A 10376-nucleotide genomic window follows, 5' to 3' on the forward strand; every position below is an offset into this window, starting at 1 on the left:
AGTATTCTATCTCAAACCATAAGTGAAAATTATCTCTCTAAATTCAAGCATTGCTATATAATATAGACCACTTTGGTATGTCTAGCCCAATGTACATGATTCCTCTGATAACACTCTGGGCTAAAAGAGTGTCATTATAATATATCTTTTAATTTTGAAATTTGTTTTGCCACCTATCACAGAAACCTACCCCAAACCTCCATTTGGTTTAGTCTTACCTCCTAGGGTCATTTCAAAATACTGTTGTAACATACCTATGAGTCTTCTATTTTAGGTAAAAATTTGTAATGATGCTAATAAGAACTATATATGAGAACTCCATGAAGTTAGGACTGGGCACTGCACTTCCATACCTCTTCAGTCACCTGGCAACTTAAAAACCAACAATATTATCTGCTGAATTAAAGATTCTATGACCTACTAAGCATATTATTTTATTATAAATTTAAACTAAAAATAATAATTTCATTTATATAAGTCTTTTGATCCCTACATTTTTGAAACAAATTTTATCATAGTCATGAGTGGAGGAGAGGAATGACCTTTTCTTCTTTCTAAAATTTAGGAGTCTGGTTAAGTCTTACATTAGTTTCTATTTCCAAGGAAAACATATTTCAATGATACTTCTTTCAAAATTCACTAATTTTTCTTTTTTTTGCAAGAACACATTTAAAACTTGAAATTCTAAATAAATAAATAAATAAATAAACAAACAAACCTATTAGCTTTTAATAAGAAGCTACTAATATTATAAAATATCACTACTAATTCTCTCACATATTGAATTATACTTCTCAAATTAATTATTTCATGTGCTGATAAGTTAATTTTTTGCTCAAACCATCTACTTTTTCCTTAACCACCTAAACTTTGCTTTTTTTAATACTATTTACTTCCTCAAAAACATACCACTAATATTCCTATTCACTTTCTTTTCTTGATTCACTTCTTCATTCTTCAAGAGTGTGTATGTGGCTGAATACTCACTGGCTTAAGTACTGGGAAATGTAAACATTGTCCTTTGCCTCATGGTACTTACAGACTAATAGTGGAAGGTAGACATTATTTAGAAGGGAAACTTATTCCCTACCCTTCTTGTTTCCATAAGGATGAAATTCATTTTCCATGTAATGAGATTGGAGCTGAGCATGTTTGACTCAGTATTTTTCTCTCTTCTTTTGGGGATTTATTATATACAACAAGCTCAAAATTTCTGCTTCTATATGTAATAGTTCTGCAAGGGTTAGCCCCCATGGAGGAGGCTCATATTAGTCTTCTGTGGTCTATGGTTCTACAGGTATGTCTGTCTACTTTAGGAGCAAAATGTTAACGCATCCTCTTGTCTACAGACCTATGTCACATTCTCCATCTAATTTTCATCAGTAATAATGCTAACTTATTTTATATCCATCTCTTTGCCTTTTAAAATTATCTTTCAATTGGCTCTAGACTGGAAAGAGGAAGACTTGCATAAAATTTTTGAATTAATGTTCAAATAGAACTTCTGGGAAAAATACATAGAAAGGCCAGTTTGGGTAACATTAGTTATTAGGTTTTTGAAAGCAAGTGGCCTTAATAGAGGACCTTAATAAGAAGACAGATACAGTTTGACTTTGAATATACAAAGAGATGACAAAGATTAGATATATCTCTAATAAAGGTTCATCTTGAACCAAGCAGAACATCAGTAACAATATTTTTTTTTCTTTTATTCTGTTTTTCAGTCTGTACTACAAACCAGACCAAGACTTTAAAAATTTTTAAAGGCAGCTGTTTTCTCTGTGTTATTATCCAGTAGCATAGTAAGTGCCTAGTTTTAAATTGTTAAGGCTAAGTATGGGGAATGCAATGCAAGAGTAGCTTTTTCAGATTCTGTTTTCCCTCTTGATGTTTTGAATTGCAATGCCTACTCTGCTCAACCAGCAGCAGTGATTTTGTTTTCAAATAGACAAACTTACAAAGCACAATAAGCTTCACCAGTGTCAAGTTTACTTATCATCAATATAAGAAACAGGATAGGCAACACACAATATGCATGGTGATAGCATAGTGAAGGTCATAAGTGCAGCTTCTCAACATCCTCATATCCTTCCATACTTGGAATGCATGTGTTAGAAAAAGTAAGTTAATTGGGCATAGACCAGTTTAGGGTCTCTCTGGCTTTTATACTTTCCTAATCATGTAGCCACTTCAGGGTATCTCCTAATCTTCAGTGAACCTACATCTCACTATTTACATGTCATTCATAGAAAAACAGGTGATCAGCAAACAATTTTGACAAGAAATACACATACCTATTAAAAATACACAATATTTGGGGCGCCTGGTTGGCTCAGTCAGTTGAGTGTCCCACTTCGGCTCAGGTCATGATCTATTACGGTTTGTGAGTTTGAGCTGACATTGTGGTCTGTGCTGACAGCTAAGAACTTGAAGCCTGCTTCAGATTCTGTGTCTCTCCATATTGCAGCCCCTCCCCTGCTCATGCTCTGTGTCTCTGTGTCTCTCAATAATAAATAAACATCAAAAAAAAATTTTTTAAAGCCACATGGTTTCTTAGATGCAGTATATTACTATAAATTTATTGAATTAGTGTTGCAAGGAGGATTTAAAGTAGAGTTTACTATATTGTTTGAACATGACCTAAGATTTCAGAGCTTAAAATAGTGGTGTACTGACAAACCAGTTGTAGGTATTTATTAGTAATTGAATGTGTAAGTTTGGACATTTGTTATTAAACACACATACACATACAAACATGCCATTAAAGAGGCACAAATTTAAAAAAAATAAAAAAGAACAGAGTGGAGAAAATCTAATAAATGTTTGAGACTGGATCACTATATCTAAGGAAAACAGGACTTTTTTTCTTTTTTTCTTTTTTTTTTTTTTCCTAACCAAAACAAAGAACTAGAATGATTTGAAAACATGCTCTATTCTTATTATCCATTGAAAAGCATTGGTTATCCATAGAAAAGAAAGAAAATTTAAAAAAAAAAGAAAGAAAAGAAAGAGTTTAGCTAAGTTGAATAAAGAAAGGGATTTCCCCATGGGAAAAGCTGAGCTCTTATAAGAAAGTTGGAGCACCTGGGTGGCTCAGTCAGTTAAGAGTCCAACTTCAGCTCAGGTCATGACCTCACAGTTTGTGAGTTCAAGCTCCACGTTGGGCTCTGTGCTGACAGCCTGGAGCCTGCTTCAGATTCTGTGTCTCCCTCTCTCTCTGCTCCTCCCCAGATTGCTCTCTCACTCAATCACAAAAAATAAATAAACATTAAAAAAATTTTTTTAGAAAGGTAAATACAGCTTTGCGCAGTGGCAGTATCGTAGCCAATGAGGTTTATCCGAGGCGCGATTATTGCTAATAGAAAGGTAAATACATATGAAGGTAAAATTATCTTAAAAGTCAAGGTAAAGTTTGGGGCGCCTGGTGGCTCAGTCGGTTGAGCATCTGACTTTGGTTCAGGTCACGATCTCATGGTTCGTGGGTTTAAACCCCACATCGGGCTCTGTGCTCAGACCCTGGAGCCTGCTGAGGATTCTGTATCTCCCTCTCTCTCTGTCCCTCCCCTGCTCACACTCTGTCTCTGTCTCTCTCTCTCAAAAATAAATAATCATGAAAAAAAATTTTTTAAGTCAAGATAAAGTAGACATAAAATAGATAGAAATGTACCAAGTCTAATCGTTTTTAAAATAGGCCTTAGAAAATTGGAGATGCTTTAGTTATTATTAGATCATAGTCATGACTAAGAGAAATCTGGCAGAGCAGACAAAGATCATAAAAAGTGGACTGGAAGGACTCTCAGAGGAAGCCAATGTTCTGGAAACTTTGGAGATGTGATCTTTTAAAGCTGTGGACAGGGTCCACTCTAAGAGCAACTGAAGAGCCAATCTGTAAAGTTTAAAACAGCTATTGTAAAATGTTAATGACATTGGATAGGTTTGTGATACAAACACTAGGAAGACTAGTGTAAAATAATCCAAAAAGTTTCTGAGGGAGTTTGAAGGTGACATAGTTATTATAGATGAAGAACTATGTTCCTTAAGAGGATATGTCTCAATACTGATGTAACTGAGGCTCTAATTGAATATAAAACAACAATAAAAAAGAGAGATAAAGAGAAACCATGTAGACAGTCAAATAGGAAACAAGACCAGATTAGATGTTCATTTAATGGGAAATAGAATTCAGATGGGCTATCCAATATGTACAATATTTTTGATAAAACTTTAGAGATACACATAATTTATTCATTTATTATCTCTCATTATGAGAAACCCAACAAGACAAACACAAGAGATCATGTTAAGAAGGCAAATGTTTGAGTCAGAAAGCAAATAAAAATTGAAAGGAAAACAAAAGACACTCAATTCTAACAAACACATTAACTGCCATGTTATAGATGGAAGTAAATTTAGAGTAAAGAAAGTGATTAAACTTTCAAACTTAACAGAGTTCTGTTTAAAAACAAGTAAACAAATATAAATAAACATTAGTCTTATCCCAGCACTGATGTAAAAAAAAATGACAAAAATTTTATGTTCAGCCTAGAAATTCAAAATCTGAGGAGAAATAATACCTTTTGAACCCTTTAGTAGAGCAATTAACCCTAAATAGAATTGAAGATGTATAGGCTTCAGAGACAGTAACAGTACCTTCAGTTTCCTTCAAACAAAAATGGTGCCTCAGGTACAGAGGAGGTTTATCCTAGAGGCAGCTTTCACTGGTATAAATAATCTCATAGCAAAAAGCAAAGTCCAAGCAGCAGATGCTATGGTATAAAATTTTTTAATGTTAAATTTAAAAAGAAGATGTATGACACCAGATAAGAGTACACACTCACAGTATCATTAGAGTTCCAAAAAAATACAGTATTCAAAAGGAAATGAAAATTAGGAAATTTTATTTATACTAAATGGGAAAGAATATTTCAAATAAGATCTGGTGTCTTACTAGCCATTTCCTCCTTTTTGTTAGAAGGAAAAAAATATCTATTGAGGTAATAGTCATTCTCAGAGAGAAGAAACTATATTTCTAGTGTCCCCTTTTCCCATTTGGGGAAGCTGTGACAACATTTACCTCTTTGGGGGGCATCTCCTACCAGTTTTATTTTAGTTCAAAGACAGTAAAACTGGACAACCAGCACTAACCTAACTAGCATTAACCTAACTAGTGGTATTATTTCTTCATCTAACCTCCTCTTAAAAATCTTTGACTTCCTTCTATATTCTTGGAGGTGAGAGACAACATTTGGAACCACTCAAATCATAGTCTGTGAGCTGTCTTACATCGCAGCGACCAAAAATGTTTTTTGTACCTCCCCAGGTCTGTGTTACATTCCCTCCCAATAATTCTACTTTTAAATTTTCCATGTTTGATTCACACTGTAGCTGTAAGCCTAAACTTGTGGCATCATAAAGCGCTCATGTGAAGTAGATTGACTTTAAATGTAGTCATATTTTAAAATATCTTCAAGAAGGAAAGATGGAACTGAAAACAGCTGACACCATAAGGCATTATATTATTTCAATTTAATTACATGCACAGAGTAAAATAAATCTTGGCAATATGCTGTTAACATGGTAAATATTGAAGGTATTATTTAATAATTATTATTAAGTTTTGTGACACTTGTCAAATGCTTCATAACTTGTTAAATTGATAGAAAATGCAATTCATTTAATTTCTTTACTCATATACTCATGCTACATGTTTAGCATACTTTCTGGATTCACTCATTTTCAGAGTAGATAATTTGAAAGGACAAAATTAAAAGGATAATATTTAATCTGTTTTATGACTACACTTGCATTTAAAATAAGTCATTTGTATAGAGCCATGTGCCTTAGAAAACATTTTCAAACAGCCATTAATCTCACAGTATCTTTATTACAATGGTTGAATATTTACCTTTCTCAAAAAAGATGAGTACACTTACTAGTAAAATTAAGGAACTTGCTAAGTCCTCCTTCTTAATTAATGGTGAAACTAATATTGGGAATCTAGTCTTGTGGGTGCACAAAGTAGATTTATGCTTAGTTAAAAGTATGATAGCTATCAACCTTCTTTCTTTGTAATTTTTAAGTTGTTTTTGATAAAAGATCATGTAGACATGCTGATTTTCAAAATGATGATCAAAAATAATTAACAATATAATCTGGGGGAAGATTTAGAATGTACGTTTAGGCATTCACTATGTTAGCAATTATTTTTTCCTACCTAGGGACATTGATCTTTCAAAAATATATACGATGTTAAAGATCAACACCTCAAACATCCACATTAAAATCCTTCAATAACTTTTCATTTTACTAAGAATAATATCCACAACCTTTACTATGACTTATAAAACTTTATTTCAGATCTCTGCCTGCCCATATTAATTAGGAATAGCTTTGGCAATTAAAACAGAAAATCCTAAAGTAACGACTTTAATAAATGAGAAAGCATTTATCTCTCACTTAAAAATCCCAAGGTAGGTAGCACACAGTGAATGTGTGATGTGTGAATTTATTAGCAACACTGGCTGGTTCTTTCTAGCTCACCTCTCTGCCATCTCCGGATGGCCCAAGATGGGTTCTAGAGATTCTTATTTTTAAGAAAACAGAGTGGAATAGTGTATCAAGAAAAATCTAGCATTTTGTCACTAGAGGAAAATGAGAATATTTGAGGGCAACTAGAAGCCACAATTTCTATTAACCACTCACATCATTCTACCTTTTAATAACTGCTTTTTCCATATTTGGCCCTTTTTCCAGTTCCTTGAACACATTCACTTATGGCCCTGGCTTTCCCAGCACTGCTTAAAAACACTTTTCACCATTACACACATGACTTGTTTTTGTTCATCTTTTTAACATCAGTAGAACTATCAGTTTGATGTTTTTGGTATCATTTCTATATATTTATATCATTTTTGATATTTGACCATTTAATGTTACACTTCACCTTACCACCAAGTCATTCACCTTTATGTGCACCTTCTTCCAATTTTTTGTATCATTTACCAATTTCTAATTATAGATTCAAACAATAGATAGAGACATAGACATATTTCTTTATAGGTGAGGACAGAAACAAGGACAAGTATAAATACAGGCCTAAATACGTTCATATAAACATAGACTATTAGTGCAGAAGTTAATTTTGAAGATTATCTAACCCATTATTCTCACTTTTTTGCCACTTCCATCTGACTTTTTTTTTTTTGGCTAAAGGAGTTTGAGTACAGAGAGGTAACATCCAACTGTGGTCATAAATATGGGCATGTGCACACGCGCGCGTGCACACACACACACACACACACAAACAATTGCTTAACCATGGTCAGACAACATCAGCTTTCTCTACCGATTCCCTAAACCCTATTTCCCTCAGGGCAAGGTAAAGAGGACAAAGAGGTACTTGCATATGCAGTATGCTTATTAATCTGGAGGGAGACATTTTCTTTATCATTAAGTACAGTTATCAGAGCTTTACTTTGCTCCAGAGGGAGACACTATCTTCTTTCCCCTGAGTGTTCGCTGTACTTCTCTCCTTGAAAAATATAATTTTTAACAAAGTGAAATCAATGCCTCCTTCACAAGATGTGCAGAAATAGGAGAAATCCATCAGAGAAGTCTCACATGAGTACTCAAAGATGCTTAATAAAACACTAAGCAGTAAATATAAACATAATGTACTAAAATAAGTAAAATAATTGAACTTAGAGAATATCTAAATTTAAAGACTTTATGTTTAAAAATCAAAGAAACATGAAAGAGTGAAAGAAAATATAGCTGGTGAGTTGAGATTAGTGGATAGATGCTTCGTCTTATGGAAACCAATATAGGAGAGAATGTACAAGCTTAGCAGGCAATTGTTTTGTCTACCTAACACTTCTGCCACCACTGGGAATTTTATTCCTTTCCTTCTCATCTTTCATTGCAGCCGTGTATCAATCAAGAAAGCCATCATATCTTATATGGGTCCTTACTACTGGGCTGTAGGTGAGTATAGAAGAATAGCAATTGAGCTTGAGTTAGAATATTTGTCCCTTCCAAAGACCATCTATTCTTGCTACAAGAAGCTGACCAATAGCAGAGAACCACTTACCACAGAGAAGCATGTTTTGAAGAAGAATGAGGACTGAATACAAGCATTTGGACTTATCAATTAGAAATTTATCAGTTTTTTTTTTTTTTAATTTTTTTTTTCAACGTTTATTTATTTTTGGGACAGAGAGAGACAGAGCATGAACGGGGGAGGGGCAGAGAGAGAGGGAGACACAGAATCGGAAGCAGGCTCCAGGCTCTGGGCCATCATCAGCCCAGAGCCCGACGCGGGGCTCGAACTCACGGACCGCGAGATCGTGACCTGGCTGAAGTCGGACGCTTAACCGACTGCGCCACCCAGGCGACCCGAAATTTATCAGTTTTACAGAAAGCTGTTTCAATAGGTAATGTAGTATCTGACTCCATTTTTGATGTTTGACTGCTAATACGTTTATTCCTTCCTCTTCTCCACTTGCCCAATATCTGGGCAAACCACATCTGAACAATCTGATAGGAAAACCCCATTGTTCACTCTCCTGTTGATGTGGAGAAGTTCAAACCCCACAAATCCAGCCCCTTGTGGAAAACCCAATGCCAGCAACCACTGCATTCTAATGACAAAAAAATAAAATAAAAAAACAAAGCCACTTTGGTTATCATTTTGCTCAAGCCAAAGGAGGCCCATCCTGCTCTCCCAGAACATCTCCAAAGGTATCTTGTGGAACTCTCTCCTCATGTGTGTGATGTCATCAGTATGGACTTCCAAACCAATTTTAGGTGAAAAGCTGATCCCATCCTCCAGCTGACAATTGCAAGACATGGTAAAATAGTAAAAACACCAGCCATATTACTAGAGGTTAAGAATAAAGTAGGGAGTGAAAAAGTAGAGACAGAAAAGAGAATTCTGGACAAATCTTGAGGTGAAGAATAGGAGAAGTAGAGCAACATTTGTTGAAAGGGTAGCCATCTTACAGGGATGTGTTTTAAGACAGGAAGGATTATAAAGAAAAACCTTCTGAAAAAACAGTAATTATAAAAACTATTTCTTATATGTGACATTTAATATATCATTTCTATCTAAAACACATGAAAACTATGCCAAGTGGAAGCGATTAAAAGGTGTTGTTGCAGAGTGCCTGGGTGTCTCAGTTGGTTAAGCGTCCAACTCTTGATTTCAACTCAGATCATAATTTCACAGTTTGTGAAATCAAGTCCCGCATTGGGCTCTGTACTGACAGTGAGGAGCCTGCTTGGGATTCTCTGTCTCTCTGCCCCTTTCCCTGCTTGTGCACACATATGTGTGTGTTCTCTCACTCTCAAAATAAATAAAAGGGTGTTGCTGCTATTTCAATAGAAGTGACCAGGGTAGGATTTACTCTGTGTCAGAAATTATCACTTGTAGAAAAGTTGTACATGTTAAAATCTTGGATGTAACTATCTTCTGTAATAGTTGTTTTGGGTTTTATTTTGTTTGGTTGCTTACCTTCTTGCTTTTGTTTTTGTTTTTGTTTTTTTAATTTGGCTTTTATGAAGTGCTCAAAATGCTCCATTTCTATGGTTTCCCTACATACTGTCTTCTAAAATTTGCTTCCTTAAAGTGAGTATTTCACAGGCATTTTGCACTTATTCAGCCTCTGCATGCCTGCAGAGCATTTCCATAAACTGACCTCCTTTTGAAATCAGTGGGAATTAAACATCTACCATGAGGCTTGCAGGGGTGTGAAAGTGTATAAAGTTTAGGGATCATAATTTTCACAATTCTCCCCTTGTATTCTTACTTCTCATAAGGGAAAAATTTTAAATTGATAAAATTATAAAATCATCACCCAAATTGACACCTGGATAAAGAACTATATTAAAACTAACTGATGAATGGACTCGTTTGTGATTTTGGTAATGAAATCTTGTAGGTGATTATATTTTAAATATGTCTTATATTTTGCCTGAAAAAAAGAAAAGTTAAATCTTTGGTTAATTATTTTGAAATGATGGCAATTATACCACATTCTGGACTTTTTATATAAAAGGAAAAAAAAACTATTTAGATGAGCATTCCTGAAACATATAGTAAGAAGTTTATTTATGAATCCTCTAATTTTATAGCTATAGAATAATTAAAAACCATGAATGCTATGTTTTGCCTTGATTTTAGTTTCTGATTATGTTTCCACCCATTTTAGATTGCTTGAGTAGAGAATCAGGGAACTGAAAAAAGAAAGCACTGATCAAATATAATAAGTGTGGCTTTACCCACCTTATGTACCAGTGATAGAAGTTATATGATTATTGTGAAGCAGAATTTGAAATCTAATGGATGCAATTTTTTTTTCAGAAACCAATAAGTTATC

The 10376-nt window shown here is 34.3% G+C and overlaps 1 pseudogene; it reads left to right on the forward strand.

The window, feature by feature from the left end:
* Positions 1-3298: 3298 nt before the first annotated feature.
* LOC115526683 lies at positions 3299-3429 on the forward strand (annotated as a pseudogene).
* The last annotated feature ends 6947 nt before the right edge of the window (positions 3430-10376 follow it).

This window comes from Lynx canadensis, chromosome D1 (genome assembly GCF_007474595.2).
Source record: "Lynx canadensis isolate LIC74 chromosome D1, mLynCan4.pri.v2, whole genome shotgun sequence".
NCBI lineage: Eukaryota > Metazoa > Chordata > Mammalia > Carnivora > Felidae > Lynx > Lynx canadensis.